Source organism: Helianthus annuus, chromosome 10 (genome assembly GCF_002127325.2).
Source record: "Helianthus annuus cultivar XRQ/B chromosome 10, HanXRQr2.0-SUNRISE, whole genome shotgun sequence".
Lineage (NCBI taxonomy): Eukaryota > Viridiplantae > Streptophyta > Magnoliopsida > Asterales > Asteraceae > Helianthus > Helianthus annuus.
This window is the reverse complement of record NC_035442.2, coordinates 15,336,538-15,361,453: the sequence shown is the minus strand read 5'-3', so window position 1 is coordinate 15,361,453 and position 24,916 is coordinate 15,336,538. Positions and strand designations below refer to the sequence as shown.

The 24,916-nt window shown below is 34.1% G+C and overlaps 1 long non-coding RNA gene across 1 annotated transcript; it reads left to right on the top strand.

Annotated features, from left to right (window-relative positions):
* The first annotated feature begins 989 nt into the window (after positions 1-989).
* LOC110880817 lies at positions 990-2,642 on the top strand. The gene is made up of 3 exons (XR_002559466.2): positions 990-1,031; positions 1,383-1,474; positions 2,466-2,642. It is a non-coding gene; the product is annotated as an uncharacterized LOC110880817 (long non-coding RNA).
* The last annotated feature ends 22,274 nt before the right edge of the window (positions 2,643-24,916 follow it).

Here is a 24,916-nt window from a genome sequence, read left to right as displayed (position 1 = left end):
AACGGGCGTGAACTAATTACCTTAAAACATGACCAATGCTTTGATAGAGGCATTGGGGTTGGCAATCACATATCATATGGCCATTCGGTAATCGAGTAATAACAACATCGAAACATCAAACATCATAACAACAAACAACATATCGTCTTGTAAACTGTTTTACTCACATGATCGGTAACACAACTTGGTAAACAAACACAAAACTTGAACTCACCAGCGTAGTCTGACACACTTGTTTACATGCTTGTAGGTAATTATTGAAGGAACTTGGGAGCTTGCCGTCTGATGCTGCTGGAGTGGTTGTGGTCATAATAAACAATTATATTGATTTGGTTTTCATACATTTATACGCTTATACATTTATGCTTCCGCTCAATACTTTGGTTTTGGTTTAACTTTTTAAACGATACATTTCTTTCAATTGGGTATTTCAATACATTATAACTTGTGTTTGATATGATTGGTGGCTCTTTGTTGGATCGTTGCATCTCCATTAGGGACATGCCCTAGGTGGAAATTTGGGGGTGTGACAGTTATGATATAAGTTCTTGATGTAGTTCATGAACACTAGATATAGAGGGTTGAAATTTGATGTTAATATTGCTAAAAATGACTAATTACGGACTAGTTAGCAAAAGTGTAGAATGATGCCCATTAGGTGTTTGTTAAAATGCCTAAATGAGAAGTAAAGTATTGAAATTCAAGTGAAACGCGTAATTGACAAGCTTGACTAATTACATGAGACATGGGATAAAACGGGTTCTAATCATAATGTTGATTTGCCTTAATCGTGCATATTATATGATTAAATGTAGTTGACTTTAGAAAGTCAAACTAACTAGTGATGAAGTCGAATAAGTGGTTTCGGCTAAGAAAATAAGTAAAGTGGTATAGTCGTGATTGTTAATGACTAATCGAACCACCTTGTAAATGATGAACAATAGTTGGCGCTTAAACAAGCTAGGTGAAGCTTGGAGTGAAAGCGGGTCAAACGAGTCAAGCATAGAAGAAAAGCGTAGCTCGGATGCAAGGTAAGTGTAATTTACACACTTATGTAAAATGCTTGTTATTTCGATACTTATAAACGTGAAAAAAATAATATTGGAAATTTGGAAAATTGTCAAGTGTTGACTTATGTAAATCATGGTTAAAAGGATACCCATGGCGTAAGCCGAAATGGGTTGAAACTGCAAGAAAAGAGTGTAAAAGAAAAAGGGTATGGTTATAAAACCCGGGATGGGATGATGTACAAATTGGAAATCAAAAACGGTGTTTTGATTTAAATAGACAATGTTGGGCATATAGTCCAAACGGGTCGAATGGTGGTGATAACACCATTTGACAATATCGACTAATGTGGTCGTCAAGTCTTATGTTAACAGGACTAATTAGCAAATCGGATAGTTGCGTCATCATTGATGGTGTGATAATAAAAGCGAGGCATAAATCGGGTCTATTCGTTGATCCGAGCCAGGTACGCATATTTATGTTGTAGTTAAAAGTGATATTTTGGTCGAATATTTGGTGCGAGTCCTTCATTGTAAAAGAAGGACCAAAATCGACCAAAACGCCCTTGTAGGCTAAATTGAACAAACAACCCTTAGAGGTTGTTTGGAAACGAGTCTTATGATTAAACAAAAGCTTAGAAATCTTGGGTCGAAAGACTCCTCATGAGTCTTTGCCGTAAAATGATATTCCAAGAGGTATAATTCGGAACACATAGATATCTACTTTAAATCCAACACACAATTAGTTGTGATGGAAGAATACTATATAAGAAATATAGGTTACAATGCTAGAATAGAATAAAAGCGATTGTGAGCCTAAAAGTGCTTAAATACTCTTAATGGGTCAAAATAAGCAATTAAGTGTAAACGGGATTTTATTATATAAGAAACCCGGGGTTTGAGAGTAATATGATAGGAGATACTGATATAATGAACCTCATGATTTTAAAGATCAAATAAGCAAGTTGGTGTGATAAAATCATGAACGGGTTAATATTTGGTAAAAAGGGTAATAAGCTGAAGACTTAAAAGTCTTAAGTTTTGCTATGCCGAATGTCGGATTTTAACTCCATATGATGGAGAATCAAATTACAAACACGTAGGAAGAAACGGTAGGTCAAACAGACTAACGATTAGAAAGCTACGGAAGTTTTCGTGTCATTAAGCGGCAAATGGAAAAGGCTGAATACAGGGACCACCGTAACTTACGGTGTCACCGTAAGTTACGGTGGAGTTGAACTCTTTACGGCAGTCTCCCCCTGAGTTACGGTGGGGAAAGTCTTAAACAGAGACCACCGTAACTTACGGTGCCACCGTAAGTTACGGTGGAGGCAAACTTGAAATGCAATGTTTTGGATCAAGAGATTATCCTTGGGATTTCTTTCCATTATCATTTATCTTGATTGGTACCGTTATTTAAAGTATCAAAACTAACTGTTGAGTTGGTTTTGAACACAGGTGTATGCTGAGAGCCCGGATGAAGATCAAGCGTCAAGCTCGATGAGGAACCGAACACATGTTTAATAAAGCTTCCGCAACGTTGTTGTGTCGTTATTCTAAACGGCGAATTAAATCACATTATGTATATCGCTTAAATTATAAAAGTTTTTAACAAGCCCGTATTTTCATTATAATTTTGATTGTAATTACATGATTATGAGTTTAAATTATACGTAAAATGTTAAATAATAACTAGGGTGTTACAAGTTGGTAATCAGAGCTCAAGGTTAGAAGAATAAAGTGTTCGGTTCGAGGCTTGATCGCAAATCCGGTAAGTACAAGTATGTTAATAGTTTAGCATGCTAAAGTGTTGTAAACAACACATAGGGCTATCGTGTGATACACGTTACCCCAATTAAAATGATTGATATAGTTGACGAAAATAAGCATGTTGACGCGTATAGTAGAAAAAGTCTTGTATTATAATACGGGCGATTATTGAAGTTGACGTTACTAACTTTGTGAATGTTTTAATTGAGGGACACCCGCGTTTGAAGACGACGAGAGTCAAATGAATTGTGGATATGATAATGGAACGGTCCAAAGTATGACGAGAGGAGCATGCTCACCGAGGACCAAAATCGCGTAACAGTCGCGCACAAGACTAATGACAAGAGAAGCCCGTTAGGGCAAGCATTACCAGGTGCACACATTTAAATTTAATCGCACGAGTCGTTATATGCAACAAACACGTAAGTAATAACGGTTGCATACACATATGATAGAACTTGGAAAACCTGATTTCCAAGAGAAATTTAATAGGAAATATGTTATTCACAATGATGAATAACAAATGAATAACAAGACTTGTTTATATAGAAACTTGGACGAGAGTGATCATCCAAGTAAGTATTCTCAATATAAATCCTATTGAGAAAAGTAATGATCACATCAATGAATGTGAATAAATGTTTATAAAAAGGGACATTGTACATGTTCAAGGATAAACGACTAAAACTAATAATTGTTAACTAACAATTAAATAAAGTTTTACCAAATGAAACCATAAACATGGAGATAATTTGAGGAGTTACTTACATGGGACGTGATGTGGTAATTATAATAAGGTCACGCGTACCACGTGTTGATCGCTTACTCTGGCCAAGTAAGTAGTGAACACATGATAGCATGAGCTTCTTATAATGAGCGCAGTCATGTCCGATGTAGTAAGGTCAAGATGAATGAAAATTTAAAGGATCCTTAGGGTCAAGAAATCTTATGGGCATACTCGTATAAATGGTTTTCGCGGGAACCATAAAAACGATGTATGGCGCACATAGAAATAAAAGACCCAAGGAAATTCGTGACATAAGTCATTTTGACGAAACAACCATGGTAGACAAAAAGGGCATTGTAAAACCATAGTATAAATGACCCGCGGGGCCATAGAAACAAAGGTATTGCCCACATGGGAAAAACCGATCAAAAACCATGGTAGACAAAAAAAAAGGGGGGGGCATTGTAAAACCAAAGTATAACTGACCCGCGGGGTCATAGAAACAAAGGTATTGCCCACACGAGAAAAATGATCAAAATCGTTGACTTTGGTCGTAGTAAAGAAATGATGACGATGATAATCATCATTCATAGTTTAAAGGACTGTCAAGGATGGTCAAATAAAGAATAAAGGTTTGGTTGAATAAAAGCGAGGGCTTCCGCTAAGAGAACCAAACAAATTAAAACGAAAACTTGATGTATACCGGAATGCTTGCACTAATAATGACTTCGGTAAAGTACCCGGTTGATGGGTAAGGATTTAAACACATGCGTAAACCGAGAAACGGGAACACGAATTTAAAGTCAAAAGACTCGGATTACGAGTTATGACTATAAAATCTCGTAGATAGAAATTGTGAGTAAATATGTTCAACTATTCGAAGTCGAATGGGTTGAATAAAGAATAAAGTTGATTATTATAAGTGATGGATTTCACATTAATAGGTCAAACAAGTTGAATACAATATAACGCCGAATGGCACTAATGAACGTTAGCCAGATAAAGGTAGCGTTCAATGCAAGAGAATAATAAGCCCGATAATGGGATATAACCAAATAAGAATATATGCAAATCAAATAACAGTAAGCATAAGAACAAACTGACGCGTAAATAACGTCAAAAGTCATAAAGTCGGAAGGATTAGTCCGGAAGTAAACAAATGAAACCTTAGACTGCGGTCAAGGTCAATTGAAGTTCAAGGGTGAACATAAACGATTCCAAACATAATAAGAAATGCCTGGAAGCTATATGTGTATATATGCATTTGAATATAGACAAGAATAAAAGATGATCTACGGGATCATCATAACCTACGGGATTAAACACAGTGTTAAGGTCTACGGAAAAAAAAAGACCCTCGGGTCATAAAGAGAGGGAAACGAGTTGTTAATATCTCACCTTAAGAAGGTGAAAAACTTAAAGAAATAGCCTATGGGGCTAAGTGAAAGAATCTACGGGTCAATAGTGTAAAGTAAGGGGAACTAGTTGTGATTCCCCGCATAAGACTAAGACTGTAAAAGAATAAATTATGGACTGTCAATATCCTGGTATGGACAATGAACAAAGGTTAATGAGAAGATCCTAAAACTAAAACTTCGGTTTTAGTAAGAAATAACGTTTTACAAACATAAATTCTGATAGTAATTTAAATAATAAGCATGAAAAATACAAGTCTTGACACTGATAGGCGCAAGACGACATATTCGAAAAGTGTTATTTTTGAAAACAAAATAAAAAAAAGGTTGATGTAAACTAAACGCGATGTGACACGATCATGGTTAGGAAATGTAATGTGAAGTAAAATCACGTTATAACCAAGCGAGCGATAAAAGTAACTGAACTAATAAGACTAGTTAATGAGACCGGTTAAGGTCACCAATTCAAATCAAGAAATTTGGTTTGCTAGTAAGCGGTAGATTCGGTATAGCTGAACCGAATCAATAAATTTGAAAACAAAAGAAATAGTTGCTAAAAGTGAAATATTTCACTAAAGACCCTTAAACGGGTCAAAGTAACGGATTCATAAAGACCCTTAATGATTTGCACCACATATGGAGTAAGAAATATGCATTTATTACAAAATTAAATATTAATTACAATTATTTTTCCTAAAATGTTATTTAGTTTAGAATTCATTTGGAAGAAAATAGACAAAATAGTTGGTTTAACAAAAAAATGTATTTTAGACATAATACCTAAGGTAAACCGACCAATAATTTATGTTAAAAGACACCTATAAGGGATATAACATTTTGCGTGATATCAAACAATATAATTTAATTCTTTATCCACATCTTTTTGTTTTCATTGGTAATCCTAATATTGGCAAATTCACCTTGAATTTTTGTAAATTCCATCACATATGAAGTGAGAAACATGCATTTCTGAGAAAAAAAAATGCATTTTAGACGTAATTCCTAAGGTAAACCAACAATTAATTTACGTTAAACATTGTAAACATCTTTATAAATAAATGGCACGAGTAAGTGATATAATTTTTAGTGTCATACCATGCAAAATAATTTAACTCTTTGAGCACATATTTTTGGGTTCACTATTAATCCTAATATTGGCAAATTTACCTTGGATTTTAATGAATTCCACCACAAATGGAGTGACAAATATGCATTTCCTAGAAAATAAAAAATTTAATCACAACCAATTATCCCTAAAACATTTTTCAGTTCATAATTGTTTTGGGTTAAAATAGACAGAATAGTTGGTTTCACAAAAAAAATGTACTTTAGACCGAATAGATGCAGTCCTATGAGGTAACATTCAAAACACATAAAGATAAATATCTAGATATAGAAACATTAGAAATAATAATTTTTGTGACATACTTATATAATTATTAAATATGTCATGTGTGACAAAGTATTATATGTATATATGTTTTAAATAGCATATATTATAATGTCACTCTAAATAACCGTTAAATTTATTTAAACAAAATATAAACATCTATCTGAGAAAGACAACAACAAGTGATATAACATTTAGTGTCATATCATATAAATTGATTTAACTCTTTAAACATCTTTTTGTATTTGTTGGTAGTCTTATTATTGGTAAATGTACCTCAATTTAACCATTTGTACCACATATGGAGTGAGAAACATGCATTTATTACAAAATAAAATTATTAATTACAACTATATTGGTAAAACGTTACTTGGTTCACAATTGGATTGGATGAAATTAGACAGAATAGTTGGTTTAACAAAAAAAAATGTATTTTATATATAATGCCTAAGGTAAACCGACCAATAATTTATGTTAAAAATGTTAATGTCTTTGTAAATAAAAGACGCCTATAAGTGATATAACATATTGTGTGATATCATACAATATAATTTAATTCTTTAAGCACATCTTTTTGTTTTCATTGGTAATCTTAATATTGACAATTTACCTTGAATTTTAGTAAATTCCACCACATATGGAGTGAGAAACATGCATTTTTTAGAAAATAAAAATAAAATAATTACAACTAGTTATCCCTAAAACATTGATCGATTAACAATTGGTTCGGGTTAAAATAAACAGAATAGTTGGTTTCGAATATATATATAGGGGAAGGTTTAAGTGAGAACGCTAAATATTGTGAGAACAAATGAAAAACCGCGAGAACTTGGTCAAAAGCAATTCAAATCCAAAAATTTTTTCTACACTTATTATTATTATTTGAATACAATGTTAGAAATTTAATTTACACGTTTAAATTTACGTGAATTCGTACAAAGAAGAAAATTTACACATGTGTAAATCTGTTATATTTAAACATGTGAAAAAATCTAATACGAGTGATTTTGAAAGGAGAAATGAACTATTTGATGTTGTTATTTCTTTTTTTTGATGTTGTCACTTAATTACAACGAGGGTTGTATTGAAAAAAAAAAACGGTTTTGATTGGTTTTTTCATTCGTTCTCACGCTTCTCGCAATATTTAGCGTTCTCAAGATAACCCTCCCCTACATATAAATAGATTTTGTAAAATTGATTTAAGTTTAAATAAAATTAGGTGTTAGTACCCAAATGCGTTACATTCATAAACTTAAAAAAATGCTGGGGTATTTTAGCCATTAATTAACTAATTTTGGTGTTAGTACCCAAAGGTGTTATAAAATTGAAACCACAGAACCTAAATCTGTTAAAAAATAAAGTTAGTACCCAAAGGCGAAATTATGTATAAACCACAGGACCCATTTGTGTAATTAACTCTATTGGTAAATTTACCTTGAATTTTAATGATTTGCACCACATATGGAGTAAGAAATATGCATTTATTACAAAATTAAATATTAATTACAATTATTTTTCCTAAAATATTATTTAGTTTAGAATTCATTTGGAAGAAAATAGACAAAATAGTTGGTTTAACAAAAAAATGTATTTTAGACATAATACCTGAGGTAAACCGACCAATAATTTATGTTAAAAGACACCTATAAGGGATATAACATTTTGCGTGATATCAAACAATATAATTTAATTCTTTATCAACATCTTTTTGTTTTTATTGGTAATCCTAATATTGGCAAATTCACCTTGAATTTTTGTAAATTCCATCACATATGGAGTGAGAAACATGCATTTCTGAGAAAAAAAATGCATTTTAGACGTAATTCCTAAGGTAAACCAACAATTAATTTATGTTAAACAATGTAAACATCTTTATAAATAAATGGCACCAGTAAGTGATAGAATTTTTAGTGTCATACCATGCAAAATAATTTGACTCTTTGAGCACATATTTTTGGGTTCACTATTAATCCTAATATTGGCAAATTTACCTTGGATTTTAATGAATTCCACCACAAATGGAGTGACAAATATGCATTTCCTAGAAAATAAAAAATTTAATCACAACCAATTATCCCTAAAACATTTTTCAGTTCATAATTGTTTTGGGTTAAAATAGACAGAATAGTTGGTTTCACAAAAAAAAATGTACTTTAGACCGAATAGATGCAGTCCTATTAGGTAACATTCAAAACACATAAAGATAAATATCTAGATATAGAAACATTAGAAATAATAATTTTTGTGACATACTTATATAATTATTAAATATGTCATGTGTGACAAAGTATTATATGTATATATGTTTTAAATAACATATATTATAATGTCACTCTAAATAACCGTTAAATTTATTTTAAAAAAAATATAAACATCTATCTGAGAAAGACAACAACAACTGATATAACATTTAGTGTCATATCATATAAATTGATTTAACTCTTTAAACATCTTTTTGTATTTATTGGTAGTCTTATTATTGGTAAATGTACCTCAATTTAACCATTTGTACCACATATGGAGTGAGAAACATGCATTTATTACAAAATAAAATTATTAATTACAACTATATTGGTAAAACATTACTTGGTTCACAATTGGATTGGATGAAAATAGACAGAATAGTTGGTTTAACAAAAAAAATGTATTTTAGACATAATGTCTAAGGTAAACCGACCAATAATTTATGTTAAAAATGTTAATGTCTTTGTAAATAAAAGACGCCTATAAGTGATATAACATATTGTATGATATCATACAATATAATTTAATTCTTTAAGCACATCTTTTTGTTTTCATTGGTAATCTTAATATTGACAATTTACCTTGAATTTTAGTAAATTCCACCACATATGGAGTGAGAAACATGCATTTTTTAGAAAATAAAAATAAAATAATTACAACTAGTTATCCCTAAAACATTGATCGATTAACAATTGGTTTGGGTTAAAATAAACAGAATAGTTGGTTTCGAATATATATATAGGGGAAGGTTTAAATGAGAACGCTAAATATTGTGAGAACAAATGAAAAACCGCGAGAACTTGGTCAAAAGCAATTCAAATTCAAAATTTTTTTCTACACTTATTATTATTATTATTTGAATACAATGTTAGAAATTTAATTTACACGTTTAAATTTACGTGAATTCGTAAAAAGAAGAAAATTTACACATGTGTAAATCTGTTATATTTAAACATGTGAAAAAATCTAATACGAGTGATTTTGAAAGGAGAAATGAACTATTTGATGTTGTTATTTCTTTTTTTGTTGTTGTAACTTAATTACAACGAGGGTTGTATTGAAAAAAAAACGGTTTTGATTGGTTTTTTCATTCGTTCTTACGCTTCTCGCAATATTTAGCGTTCTTAAGATAACCCCCCCTACATATATATAGGGGATGGTATATATGTAGGGGATGGTATATATGTAGGGGAGGGTTATCTTGAGAATGCTAAATATTGCGAGAAGCGTGAGAACGAATGAAAAAACCAACCAAAACCGTTTTTTTTTTAATACAACCCTCGTTGTAATTAAGTTACAACATCAAAAAAAGAAATAACAACATCAAATAGTTCATTTCTCCTTTCAAAATCACTCTTATTAGATTTTTTACACATGTGTAAATATAACAAATTTACACATGTGTAAATGGCAAACGGTATATATGTAGGGGATGGTATATATGTAGGGGAGGGTTATCTTGAGAATGCTAAATATTGCGAGAAGCGTGAGAACGAATGAAAAAACCAATCAAAACCGTTTTTTTTTTTCAATACAACCCTCGTTGTAATTAAGTTACAACATCAAAAAAAGAAATAACAACATCAAATAGTTCATTTCTCCTTTCAAAATCACTCTTATTAGATTTTTTACACATGTGTAAATATAACAAATTTACACATGTGTAAATGGCAAACTTACACATGTGTAAATTTTCTTTATTTACGAATTCACGTAAATTTGAAGGTGTAAATTTAATTCCTAATATTATATTCAAATAATAATAAATAATAATGATAAGTGTAAAAAGATTTTTTGAATTTGAATTGTTTTTGACCAACTTCTCGTGTTTTTTTTATTTGTTCTCACGGTTCTCGCAATATTTAGTGTTCTCATTTAAACCCTTCCCTATATATATATATATATACACATATATATATATATATATATATTATACAGAATAAATGTAGTCCTGAGGTTACCTTCAAAACACATATAAAGAGACATCTAGATAATGGAACATGAGAAATAATTATTTTTGTGATATACTTGTATAATTAATAAATGTGTTGTATAACTTAGTATTATTAAGTGTATATATGTTTTAGCTTTCACATTATATGACGCAACTATCTCTAACCACTAAATTTATATTAAAAAAAATATAAACTAGGTTTAAAGAAGTTCTCCGCGTTGCGGTGAATTTATTTTGTTATTTAGTCTGTTTTTACATGTGTTTTGAAATCACTACAAGCGTGTTGCGAACAGAACTGCTGACAAGAATAAAAAGAAATGTAGAAAAAAACACTAAAAGATAACCATAAGAAAATAAATCAAAAAAGTTGTATGGTAACGATGTTGTTCGTATGAAACACGTGGTCAGAGATGAGCAAATTGTTCAGGGTACCGGTACCAAATTTGCCGAACCGAAAGATCTTCAGTACCAATTCGGTACCGCCTTTTGGCGTTCCTGGTACCGGTTCACAACCGTTTTTTACCTTCATATATCGGTACCGTAACCGGTGTTCTGTATCGGTTGGCACCGAGCTCATCCCTACCCCTGAAACTAAAGAAAGAAAAAATTAAAGTTGAATAAAATCAACAAAAAAAGTTGTATGATACCGTTGTTCGTACGGTAACCGTGATCAAGGATGAGCAAATAGTACCGGGTAGCAGCACTGAATTTCTCGAACCAAAATATTTCCAGTGTCAATTCGGCACCAACTTTTGGCGTTTTCTGTATTAGTGCCGGTTTTTACCTTCATGTATTGATACCGAACAGGACCGTTTTTGTATTTTCGATACCAGTACTGGTTCGAACCGGTTGACACCAAACTTATCTCAACCCTTGATATTAAAAAAAGGAAAATATTAAAATCACTATTCATATCAATTCGTTTAGTAACATATAGTAATATTAAAATAATAAAAGTATTAAAAAAACTATATGTTATTATAATATTAAAATCACTATTCATTTCAATTCGTTTAGTAATATATAGTAATATATAGTAATAGTAATAATAATATATATTAACTAGTCTTAACCCCCCGCGTTGCGGACGAAGGCATAAACCGTGCTAAGTAGCAACCAAACGGCAGCCAAAATCGGAAAAAGTGTAAAACAAAATGACAAATTTTTAACATTGAGTGACTATGAGGGGCTAAATGTGACTATCAGATACCGTGGTAAGTAACAACTAGACGACAACCAAACCCGAGAAAAACGTAATAAATCTAACAAGACCAAAATTTTATTAAAAATGAAAATATTAAAGTTTAACGTACGTAGAGAAAAAAAAGAAAGAAAGAAAGAAATAACAAAACACAAAAAAATAAAATAAAAAAAAAACAAAAAAAAACCATGTTAGGAATTTTTAGTGTACATGAAGAAATAAAGAAAGAAAGAAAGAAAAGACAAAACCCAAAATACTGTTCCTCTGAGTGTTAGAAATTAATAGATACTAGAAGATTCACCTGCGCGCGTTGGGCCGCGGCCAATGAAGTTGACATGTTGTTGATCAGATTCACATTTACAATGTGTTAAATATGTTTTTGTCGGTGAAGTTTGTATTACTATCTTATACAAATAATTAATTCATCAAATAAGGTCAATACTGTGAAAACCCGAACTTCCGAAGTTAGTGTCGCCTAATCTATTGACCTTAACTTTCCCTTTCCTCTTTTCAATGTGAAACGTAGTAGGGCGTTATAACTTCGTTACATGTAAGTAGGTTATTCTTTACGCACAACACTCATAACCCTAATAAATCCCCTAAACGAAAAACGTAAAACATGGTGGTATATGTTACATATCATAGGACTAAATGGGTTGATCTTTGTATCGATAATATGGTTGGGCCATGTCTATACTATAAGTCCGAACCCGTCCCTTGACCATTAAACTTGACTACTTTGCCAATGGGTTTTGGCAGCCCATTCACTTGGGCTTAAGCCCATTCTCTCGGCCAAATAGTGAACCGCCTAATTTGTATGATACGTGTACGTGACATGTGAAAGTGTATCACAAGATCCAAAACAAAACCCTACCTCCTTCCATACTTTACGTACAACAGGAGAAACCCCCCCCCCCCCCCGTAACCTTCTCCTTTACTTGTAATTCTTCGATAGGTATGTTCTTTCCATCATATGATTGATATTAGTGGGATTGTATTGATCATGCATGATATATGAATAAGTGTTGTATGTTTAGGTTAGAAACATGATCATAGGGATGGTTGCAAATTCTATCAGATCTGGTTTTATGATAATAAATAGAACGAATTAATCTATGTTTAGGTGTATACGTGTAGATTGAAAACTCAGAGTTCCCAGGTAAGAGTGACTGGTCCGATACTACGGATTTGTACGAACACTCTAGCCTTAGACAGAAAACTCAGAGTACAGGCATTCACCCTTCCAGTTTGGACGTGTTGACATTATAAGACCCAAACTTTGACGAGATTTGAAAACTTAGAGGGTTCAAAACCTAGTAATCAATCATCCTAGAACAGATGATTAGTTTTCAAAGCGGATTTGAATTTTGTGTTCTTGTTGTGGTTGTCGCCTAAGGATAGGTGACGGTATTGTTTCATGACTAAACGCAAGGAAACTCGCGTTAGGGTCCTAGGAATGTTATAGACTAGGTCAAAGCATTACTAATAACCTAATTCCCTATAACCATGAGCTCTGATACCAACTTTTCTGTCACACCCCGACCATGTAAAACAACAAAACATGGCGGAAACGTCGGGGAGTGTTGTAACAAAATCATTGTTTCATAACACATGGAAAATTTAAAATGTTGTTTTATTGATTAAAAGAGTTACAATGTCTTAACAAACAAAGAAGTAAAACAAAATTTAACTAGTCTTGCATCTTTTATTGTCACTAAGGCCTCGTCCAATCCTATGTGAGCATGCATCAATATCATCATCAAATATCATCAACTACTGTACCTGAAACACATGTGAAAATACATGAGCATAAAAATGCCGGCGAGTATATAGGTTTTGTGAAAAATAGGATTCATGACTTAGGTTTAAGAAAATGTTTAACCAAAAACTTGTCATGAATCCAGTTTAAGTGTTTGCTTTTATAAAACGTTTGAAAAGCGATAATAAGGTAGATGATATGTAAAAGAGTAATGTAGGGTTAATTGAATAACCAAGTAAAAATGAGTTTGTTTAAAATAAGTTGTTTGTAAAACAATGTCTTGTGAAAAATATGTCTAAACTGAAATGATTTAAACAACGCTGTGATATGTAATATCATACAAACACTTATATATAGGAAGTACCAGCGGCGTATCCACCATGCTTGTATCATATTACACACACCTCGTTACTTAAATCACTTTAAACAAACCACCAAAGTATAAAGTTCATGTTTAAACCAACCATCAAATGCTCTTGTATAAATCATTGTCAATGTTTAAAAGTCCAAAATGTAGTCATGTAGTTATGTATGTGTAAACAAAAGTTATGTATGGTAAGTAAAAATGAGACTACTTAAACCATAAGTAAAAATGAACCAAAACAAAGTATTTTGAGTAAATCAAAAAGTTATGCTTTGCAAAGTAAAAACATGTTTTAATGATACAAACATTTATGTGGTGAGTTAACGCATACATCCAAGCCTTGAGACAGCAGGATAACCTTAGAGTAAAGGTTATCAAAAAGAAATGTTTTCGGATTCGGTCATTCCATCCATCCAAACAAACCTAGGATTTTAGGAACGGGATTTGTCAAGTCCTATGGTACCACAACCTACTACCGAGCGGCATGATCGGTGTTAATGAATGCAATAAAGAACCGTTAAACAAACCAAATGTAAACAAGTTATGTGAAAACAATGTACTAAGTATGCAACAAATGAACATACATAGCATGTGATGTGAAACAAATGTACTAAGTATGATGAACATACATAGCATGAAGAGGTAATGTAAACCAATGTACTAAGTATGCGCTAAACGAACATACATAGCATAAAATGTCATGTAAAACGATGTACTAAGTATGCACACAATGGACATACATAGCAAAAACATAATGAAATCATGTACTAATAGTGTACTAATGAACATAGCAAGTATATGATATGAAAACATGAAAAGCACGAAAGTAACAAGTAGGCACATGTGTTTCACCCCAAAACGTTTGAAAAACAGTAAAAGAGGGGTCTTTGTACTCACTTGAGGGTGCTTAGAAGTCTTGAACAACTACCAAGCAAAGCTAAAGGGATCACGGAATCAAACGGCACCCTATATAGATAACTACATAAATAACCGGACCTAAATCGGGAGATTGGATAGTATGAGGTTTCGTAAACCAAATGAGTATTGGAACTCATATGATATGGTTAAACAAGGCCTACATACTAAAATGAAACCTAACCTAAGTGCTTACGACCCATTACGACCCGTTTAGGTAGCTTATGCTACTTTAACGCGCCGTTCGCGTGAAACGCGTTCGGACCGCTTAACTAGTCCTATGACAAGTAAAATATGCCTTAACATGTCTAATATAGTTACCTAATCAGTTTAGATGTCAAAATTTAGGTTACATATGCTTAAAATGAATTTTTGCGTAAAAAGGGTATTTTGGTAATTTATCTAAGGCATATAAACTACCTATCATACAACTACTTAAACGACGTGACCATAAGTTATAACCTCGGAAGGTTATTCCCTATACAACTATGGTCACCTAATGTGTTTGGTCGGATCTTAATGATCGACCAAATGGGTCGGGTTCGAAAGTATAAGCGATTGATTAGATCGCTTACCTTTACGACCCTAAACAAGCACAAATTTAAAAGCGACGAGCTAAACATGCTAGAACATGTTTAGTAAAGTTAGAAAACAGGTTTGGTATTAAAACAAACGGTTTTAATACCCTAGAGTAGTTTGGTTACAAAATACGCGAGAAAACGCATTTTGGCCGAAACTACGACTCGTCACTGAGCCTAGATAACGTGGTAATCAGTAGGTATAGTCACTAGGGACTACAACCATCGTGATTACGCTCACGTTATGAAGTTCAAACGAACTTCGCGTTGACCATAAATTGGTCAATGCAGAAAGTCAAACGCAGTTTGACTTTAACGCTAAAACGAATGAAAAACGCGAAAGAATACTTATAGAGGGTCCCCGCAAGATTGAATTCCAAGTATTTCTCAGGTATGAAGTGATAATCACTCCAACTTAGAGAAAATCTCAGAATTCAAATGAGGAATGGATGAAATGAAGGTGGGTATTTATAGGAGAGCTAGAACCGTTAGGATCGTTTATCAGGAAACGAGCTTCGATCTAGACCCTCCACTTGGGTCCATGGTATTGCTAAACAATGGGGCACAAGAAAACCATCAAATTTAGCCCATGGTATTGCAAAAATTGTATTAAAACCCCTGAATTCGACCCAGATTGCAAAATCTGAAGTTTCTTTCTGACAAGCTCTCGCGCCCTGCGTAAGAATTAAGCTTGGCTTACGTGGGCCGCCTGGCCAACTTTAGAAGATTGTCAAAACAGGTCCCTGCACATCAGAAACTTGCATTTCGGCTCATTTTTGACACGTTTAAGCCCCGTTAACCTCATTTCAAGGCTCTAAAATGAAGTTAAAGTATAGGGAACTCAAAACATGCTAAAAAATATCTCAGATGTCGGTTCGTTTGGTCGTACGGTTGCGTTGTTCGGTTAATTACGACGGAAGTCGTAACGAACGCAAAAACGATCCAAATTAAGCGACGAATGAAATTTTATCATGCCACACACTAAAACATAATATTTTAATGATTACATGAATTTTTGGATATCCGGATATATTCAGAACGTAAAATATGCGTGAAAATGAAAACTTGTGCATTTTTTGACGCTTTTAGTCCCTATTGATCAATAAAGTTTATTTTAGCATACCGAACCTCTCAAAGCCTATTTCTAAGCTATGTAAAGGATATTTAGGGTATGTTTAACTTATGGTCAAGTTCCGGAATGTTCATTACAGTTCAAATTGACATACTTTCGCAGTTTGTCGAATTTAGTCCCTATAAGCGAATAAACTTGATTTCGGCATACCAAACCATCCAAAACTTATTTTTAAGCTATGTAAGGGTTATTTAAGGTATGTTAAGCCTATGTCACTATTCTGGAATGTTTGTTGCATTAAACTGGTTATATTTACGCATCAGATCGCGTATAACCTTCCAGAAAGCGATTTAGAGCCCGAAATCGAACAAGATTTGATACGTGCAAATGATACACATATTTTTACAAATCCCAACTATGAAATACAATATTTCATTGGTTTGGTATTTGTTTGAAGGCTGAAGTGACACAGATGTCACATGAATTGCATGACATAGAGTTTGTCGGCCACTTATGATATTTGGTCAAATTAAAATCAACTCTTGATATAAGGGGTCCAATGAGAGTATTACATGATGTCAATGATGTCAGCCGATTGAGTTATTAATTTTGTCGTTTTGTGATATCCAACGAACAGCATCAACGTGCCAACCGATCGGTCAAGATTTGTCTTTTAGTGCCATTGATTGAAGTGCAAGCTGATCGGACAACATATTTGTCGTGTAGCGCCAGCCGATCGAACAACTCACTCTATTCAAGTCATATCGTCAGCCGATCAGACAACCTATTTGTCGTGTAGTGCTGATCGATCGAACAGAGGGTCGTTTGAAGTGCCAACCGATTCAAGATTCATTGTTGTGTAGTTTTTCCAGTCGGCTAGCCTAACCGTTCGGCCAGCCTAACCGATCGAGCAACCTAACCGTTCGGCTACCCCGATCGATCGAACAAGTCAGCCGATCGGCTAGCATCTCTGACCGATCGAACACCCTGTCCGATCGATCAACCTCCCGTCTGAAGAATTTTTCAACATGTTCTACTATGCGTTTACGTCGGATACGGTAGAATCTTCAGAGGTTACACCCAAAGCTATAATCAAGACGATCAAAGAAAATATCAAACATGACAACTTTTATGGAACGTATTCAAAACCTCCAAAGCTGGATAACATTGAAGATTATGTCTGGTGGAAAGAGAGGTTCATCAATTGGGCAAAGGCGTATGAACATGAGAGTTGGTTTTGTTTGAAGTTTGGATACAGTAGCCCAACAAATGACAAAGGAGAAGAGATTCTGATCAAAGATTATTCAGAAGATGATCGAAAGAATTTTTCTTATAAACAGAAGATGATTGCTTTGATTCAGCAATCAGTTCGTGATGACATCTTTTCATTATTAATTCATGATGGGTCATCTAAATCTGTATGGAAAGCTTTAAAGGTTAAAGCTAAGGGGGGTAAACAAATCCAGAAAAACAAAATAGCTTTATTGAAAAAAGAATTTGAATTGTTTGACAGTTTAAAGGGAGAGACGGTGAGGCAAATGATTGAGAGGTTTTGCCATTTAAAGATTGAACTAGAAAGGTTTAAAATTTTGAAAACAAGAGAAGAGATAATTGACAAAGTGATTGAAGCGTTACCACGAGCTGATCAGTGGCAAACGTTTGTTTTTATCTTGAAAAATGATGATAAATTTGATGATATTACTCTTGATGCGTTGTTAGAAAAGATTGAGAGTCATGACCTGGAGCTGCAAAAGCAAAACAAGATGAGTGGTTCATACCATCATCAGTATGTTGGTCTATACTACAAAGGCAATGTACCTTCGGAGAAAGGTGTCAGTTCACCAAAGACAGCATTCAGTGGTGAGAAGATGAAGGAACCACAAACAAGTTCATCAAGTTATCATTCTGGATATCATTCATCTTCAAAATCAAGTCCTGAAGAATCAGAGGATATACTGTGCAACATTACTCTCAAACTGAAGAATTCTCCGTCAATGAGCATCAATGCAGCTAAACAGCAAATGAGTTCTCTAGCATCTGTTTTGGAATCGTATGAAGGTCTAGTAGCTGGCAAAATTGGAAACTCTGAATTGACCAAAGAAGACTACGACTAGATTGATCCGGAAGAGATGGAGCTTATAGACATTCGTTGGTGTTTAGCAAGTTGCATTCGAAGAGCGCAGAGGTATATGGAGATTACTGGGAAGCAATCGTTAGGTGGTCCGTCAACGAAGCTTGGATTCGACAAATCCAAAGTGACCTACTTCAGATGTAAGCAAAAAGGTCATTTCAAAAGAGAATGCAAAAACTCTGAAGTTGCTGAATCGGAGAGACCTTTCAATGATGATTATTATCGAAAGGCGATTTACCACCGTAGCAAAGAAGTGCCGAAAATGATTGAAAATACTCCAAAAGAAAAGTCAAGAGCATATGCAGTAATCCATGATGATGAAGGATATGATTGGAGTCAGATTCTTCCAGATGAAGATCGTCCTATAACAACTCATGGCAGAAAAGCATCAAAAGCCCAGCATCATGTTCTTGTTGCTGAAATTCCTGAAGAAAACAAAGAAGAAAATGTTGCTGCTGAGATCAAAGAGAAAACTTGAGAAGAGATTTTGAAAGAGAAGACTGAAAGAGAAAGATTCATTGTGGGGTGCAGACTTGAGAAAATGCAGGAAGAATATGAGAATGCTGTTGCAAACAAACGATGGGATAAGAAACAAGAATGTTATTTCAACAAACAAGGTGAACCGGTTGTTCCCAGACGTGACATAGTTCATGATGATGTTCTTCTTGTAATTCCTCGATCCAGCGAATATTATTCTAATGTTGCAAAAGACAAGACTTATGTGAAAAGGCTGGATAAAATCATCAGAGATGCTATGACAACAAAGCTGAGGAAGAGAAATGAAGAAAGAATGAAGAAGAACATTAGGAATCTGGTTGATGATTTGAAGAAAGCTGCTAAGGAGGTCAAGGTTGAAGAAAAGGTGAAAGAGGAAGTTTTGAAAGTTGTTGAGACAGAAAAGGTTGAAGAAAAAGTGAAGGTTGATGAAGCTGTTGATGAAGAAGAACAGAAGAAGAGTGAAGCTGATCAAACTGAAGTAAACAACACCGAAGTGCCAATCACTGAGGTAAAATCTGATTCTGAAGTCTTAATCGAAACTGTTGAACAGTGTAAGAAATGCATGAAAACGTGCAGTGATTGTACTGATAAAGATGAAAAGATCAGAATAAGAGATCTTGATTTCACAAACTTGAAGAAGTTTTCAAGAGCAAGTGCAAAGAAATGTTTGAAAATGAAAAGATTTTAAAAGAAAATAATGAAATGCTTTCAGAAAAATGTAAAAAATTAGAAAAAGAGAATGAAGTTTTGAAAGAAAATGTTTCTAAAATGACAGAAGAATGTTCACAAAAAGAAAATATTTGCCAAGAAATGAAAAAGGAATATAATTCAATAAAATTGGCTTATCACATTACAAAAAAATCATATGAAAAAATAAAAAGTGAAATTAAACTTGCTCAATCAAGATTGAAATACTGTTCTAAACAACAAATGCACTAAAACGAATGTATGAAATTAAACAACAAGTTGTGAATTCATATATTGAAGATGTTGCTAAAATTAAGCGTAAGATTGCTGATTTAGAACAGGATAACAACAAATTAAAAAGTTATCACGCGTCGTTATATGTGCTTGAACGTATTTTCAACATAAAACCGGATGGGAAAGAGTCTGAGCAAAACACAAAAGGTATTGGCTCAGAGTTTCATCAAGTTCCATCACCGGAAAAGTTAGTGTTTTATGATGATGATGAGAAGGTCGAAAAGGCTTTCAACATGGTAGATCAATTGCCAGATACCATTGACGTAACCTATTCCAAATCTGATGATTCTAGTGATTCAGAGGTGGTAGGTAAGGTCGTTGAAAGTGTGTTGAAAGAAGAGTCAGTTGATACAGGTAATTCTGAATCATAGGATGAAAACGAAGGTAATTTTCATGATGGATATCTGAAAAACACAAAATCTGAGAAAAATTTGAATGATGATTCAAAGGGATTGGTTTATACCATGATTGGACCGGACAAATTATTCTTAGATGTTGTATTCCCGATTCAGAATGTGATTTCAGAAAAGGTTGATAAAGTTTTCAAGATGGTTAAAATTGAAAAATCTGAAATTCCAAAGTTTGCTGTAAAGTGTCACAAAACTTTTTATAACAAACCTGGTTTCAAGAAGAAAAACATGAAGGCTGGGTTGGGTTATAAGAAGAAAAAGAATTAAAACAAAAATGAAACGCCAAATTATCAGGCAAAAATGATTTTTGTTCAAGGAAACAATTTAGCAGAAGAAAAAGAACTCAAATTGAGACAGTCTAATGATGAGTTCTTTGCTAAAAAGAAAAAGCAACAACCACAGGTCAAAGATGTGTCCATGAGAACATGTTTCAAATTGATCAAAAAGGACATCTTGCACGAAAGTGTCCAAATCTGAAACCTGTTGATGTTGACAAAAAGAAATCTGAAAATGTTGAGAAACAAAATTCTGAGGACGTGAAACAAAGGTCAACCAGATTTGATTCGAAACAAACTTGGAGGTACAATACAAACAAGTTTGCTTCAAATCAAAATTGGAAATCAAACCCAAGCAGGTTAGATTCAAGACAAACCTGGAATTCTCACACACCCAGATTAAGAACAACACAAAGTTGGAAAACAACAATTGATATGACAAAACCCCAACAGTTTTGGAAACCAAAAGTTGTTGTTCAAAATCAAAGTGATCAAAAAGAGACACATTTTTACAAACGAGGTACACCAAAAGGTCAAACATGGAGTGTTAAGAAACAAATGACTTCGGTAATGATGAAAAAGTTGAAGTTAAAATTTAAAAAGTCTTTGTGAAAAATGACAAAGATTTTCCGAAGTTGAATGAATCATATTGTGCTGAAATGCCTAAGGTCAAACAGACGTGGGCTAAATTGTTTAAGTAACTGAATAGTTGAATGTGCAGGTGCTCAAGAAATCTGAATGTCAACAAGAAGAATGTCGGGGCAGCCTGGCATGGGAAGAGGAGGCTGTTGATCCCTGCGTTGGTTGAAATAGGGAGTTTGTTTGTTTTCTGTACATAAATAAACAATATTTTCAAAACTCTAAAAATTTGAAAATAAAAAAAAAACAAACACAAAAATATGTTTTTAGTTTGTTAAAATTTGAAAAACCAAAAATATGTTTGTTTTCAATTTTGTCAAAAATAGAAAATTACAAAAATATGTGTTACTTGAATATGTCGAAACCCTCACGGCGGAACACACATGATTAATTTCACAAGATTGAAAAACGGTTTTCAAACTGTAAAAAATCAATGTGTTGTAAATCATGGGGGTACGTTAAATTTTCTACAAATCAGTGCATAAGAAGCAGAAAATTGATGGCGAGACACAGCTATCAGTATCGGATTTTCAAATTTTCTTTAAATGTTTGAATTTTAGGGGGAGTAAAAAAATTTTCAGAAAATACAAAAACATTAGAAAATTTGAAAAAGCCAAAAACATGATAAAATTAAAAAATTGAGTTTTTGTGTAAAAAAAGGAAATGATAGTACATCAGTAGACAGTTACAGTATGCTAAAGAAATGTAATGATTAAATAGCGTTAAACAGTCTCACTGCTGATATGCCGATAGGTTTTTATACATTTAGTAAACTTTTTTCGGGATATAAACCTAAATTCAAACTTGCCTATTTCGTGGGGAACACTACTTGGATATATAGGTAACCCCTGAAATCTCGTTTGAAAGGTCCCTCTTTCTGAGATACTAGGTCTTTATGCTTAGTCATATCTGGGGTATTATTCCGGGACTTCTGCTGAATGGAAGTTCTGACCTAGTCCCCGAATAATACTTTCCGCATTGCTTGAAACATAGCATCGCCCTCAGCAAATTGATGAAACAATAAAATTGATAATCATTGCTATTGTAAAAAAGATCCTCTAAAGGGGACACACCTAAAGTCGAACCGTCATCTCTCTGCTGAACGGAAGTTCTGACCTGAGCTCTCACGGTTTCGCATTTAACCCCTTACAGATATCATCTAGGTATATTCACCTGTAAGACTGAATATTGGGATCTGGATACGGGAGTATATTCAAGAGGTGGGACACATGAATGAGTTTAAGTTCTTAAAACACCTAATTCGTATCCTGAATCAGTTGAAATTTGTGTGAAAAATTAAGTGGATCAGTATATCGACAATCTAAGTGAATTGTTTAATTCTTAATGTGTAACTAAGCTCAACGATACTTGTGACTTGTCAAAAACTGATATGATCCTCTGACGCATACTCAAACAAAAATATTGTCTTTAAATATGTTTGTATATATTTCTTTACTGCTTTATATTTTCAGAAAAATTCAAAAATATTTTGATTTCTGCTTTATTTTTGACATCTAATGTCTGAGTGCTGAGTTTCAAAATCTAAGTATGCTGATTGTGTTTCTGAAAATAAACAAGTTCATTAATTTGAAACTTGAAGTTTAAAATCAAAAGTCAAAAATAGTTTGTGATATCTCCAAGGTCATTAAGTTGGACTTGGATGATTAACCGTGAAGGATTTGGATGTTCATATTGTTAAAATCTGTAAAAGAGCCAGTTTTCGATTTTGGATGCTGAAACTGCCAAATCTATGAAGTTTGTTGATAGGGAGAGAGAATCAAGTATTTCTGGATATATTCATATTATTATATCTTTAAAGCGAGAATCTTGATTTAGAAAGTTTAAAAGAACCAGAATACGATTTCTGGACAATTTCAAAATGTTTGAAATGTTTTACTTATAAATGGTTGAGAAATTGCAGATACCAGACTACGATCCCGACAACCGAGTCTAAGGGGGAGTCTGAAGACGAGCTCAATGGAAGGGGAAGCGTGCAAGGAGCCAGGTATCGTTCCTGGAAGAGCTTGTAACCGGAAATCCAGGTTTCGATCCCAAAGCACGGAAGCTTGACGAAAGGGGGAGCCTGGAGAGTTTACCGAAAGGGGGAGCTGAAGCTGAAGACAGATCCACCGGGATTCTGTTCAAGCAAGAGGGAGTCTGTGTTTACTGAATACGTGTTAAAGCTTCAAGAAGACTCAAGAGAGAGAGAAAGAAAAGTCGCTACGAGTTTATCTATGGATTGACTGCGGCAATATCCAAGGGGGAGTCTGTTGGTGCATTAATGTCTATCGCCTCCGTCAATTCAAACCGTAGTTGAAACTGTAAAAATTTAGTGCTTATATTGTAATATCTAGTTACTAAAAGGCAAGGTGGGATTTCTGTAAATAAGGAAACCTTCCTTATCACCTTGGCCTATAAATAGAACCCTTAGGGTTAGGATTTAGAACTTTTGTCACTTTGGTAATTTGGAGTTTTGGAGAAGATAGGAGCTAGAGAGAGAAACTAGAGAGAGAAAGTGACATCATGATTCAGGTGTTGTACGATTTCAAATCTGTTAATAGAATCACAGATTATATTACGTCTCGTGTGTTCGGTCTCATTCGTGTACGGATTCCGCACGTCATACGTTCGGTTACGCAATCGTTTCGTAGTCAAAACCGGTCCTAACAACAAGCTCGTGTAAGTCTCCATAAAGTGGAACCCAGATGCGTCTGTTAACATAGTAGGCGCTGTTTTCCTTCCGTTCTAGCCGCTGCCTCGATCCTCGTAATGACTCATCCCTGATGTTCTCTGCCTTCTATGCTTCAAGCTGAGCATCGCGAATCTGAGCGGGAAGGTTAGATTGGATGGTAAGCTGTAACGCACGTACACGCATAGGTATAGTATCCTTCCGGCTGAGGGCGTCAGCCACAATATTGGCCTTGCCCGGATGGTACTTGATAGCGCATTCATAATTGTTCAAGAGTTCGACCCATCAGCGTTGTCGCATATTTAACTCCTTTTGCTTGAAGATATGCTCGAGACTCTTGTGATCGGTGTAAATGGTGCACTTGCTACCGTACAGGTAATGTCTCCATATCTTAAGCGCGAAAACAACTGCTCCCAATTCCAAGTTGTGCGTAGTGTAGTTCCCTTCGTGAACTTTAAGTTGACGCGATGCGTAGGCAATGAACTTGTCACGTTGCATCAACACGCAACTAAGTCCTTGGATGGAAGCATCGCAGTAGACCACAAAATCATCTGTGCCCTCAGGCAAATAGAGGATAAGCGCGCTACAAAGTATATCTTTTAAGTGCTGAAATGCGGACTCCTGTGCATCACCCCAACGATAGGTGACACCCTTCTGAGTCAGTGAAGTGAGAGATTGCGCAATCTTGGAGAAATCTTTAATAAACCTTCTGTAATACCCTGCCAAACCCAAAAATTGCGGATTTCTGTTGGTGTACGGGGTGCAGGCCAGTTCTTGATCGATTCAACCTTGGATGGATCAACATGAATCCCTTCCTTGTTTACCATGTGGCCTAGAAAGTGGACTTCGCGAAGCCAGGAGTCACATTTCAAAAACTTGGCATACAACTGCTCTTTT